The following is a 263-nucleotide window of genomic DNA, read 5'->3' on the forward strand; positions in this document are numbered from 1 at the left end:
TGTAACACCCCCGAACCGTTTTAGACATCGGTCAGTCAGCCGGGCAACAATCAAACAAGAACATGCCCGAACGACCTTCCTCTCGCAAGTCCGAAAGTGTTACGACGGGTTGAGAATAGACTTTCCAAGTCACAAAACATAATTCTGTAACCCAGAATATCCATTCAAAACTCGTTTCCTCTAATCTTCGGCCTGAGGCTTTCCAACCCGTACTGAATCATAGAGTTGTGTTAGGTTGGACTAACCTAATATCAGATTCAACA

Source organism: Brassica oleracea, chromosome C4, assembly GCF_000695525.1.
Source record: "Brassica oleracea var. oleracea cultivar TO1000 chromosome C4, BOL, whole genome shotgun sequence".
NCBI classification, from domain to species: domain Eukaryota; kingdom Viridiplantae; phylum Streptophyta; class Magnoliopsida; order Brassicales; family Brassicaceae; genus Brassica; species Brassica oleracea.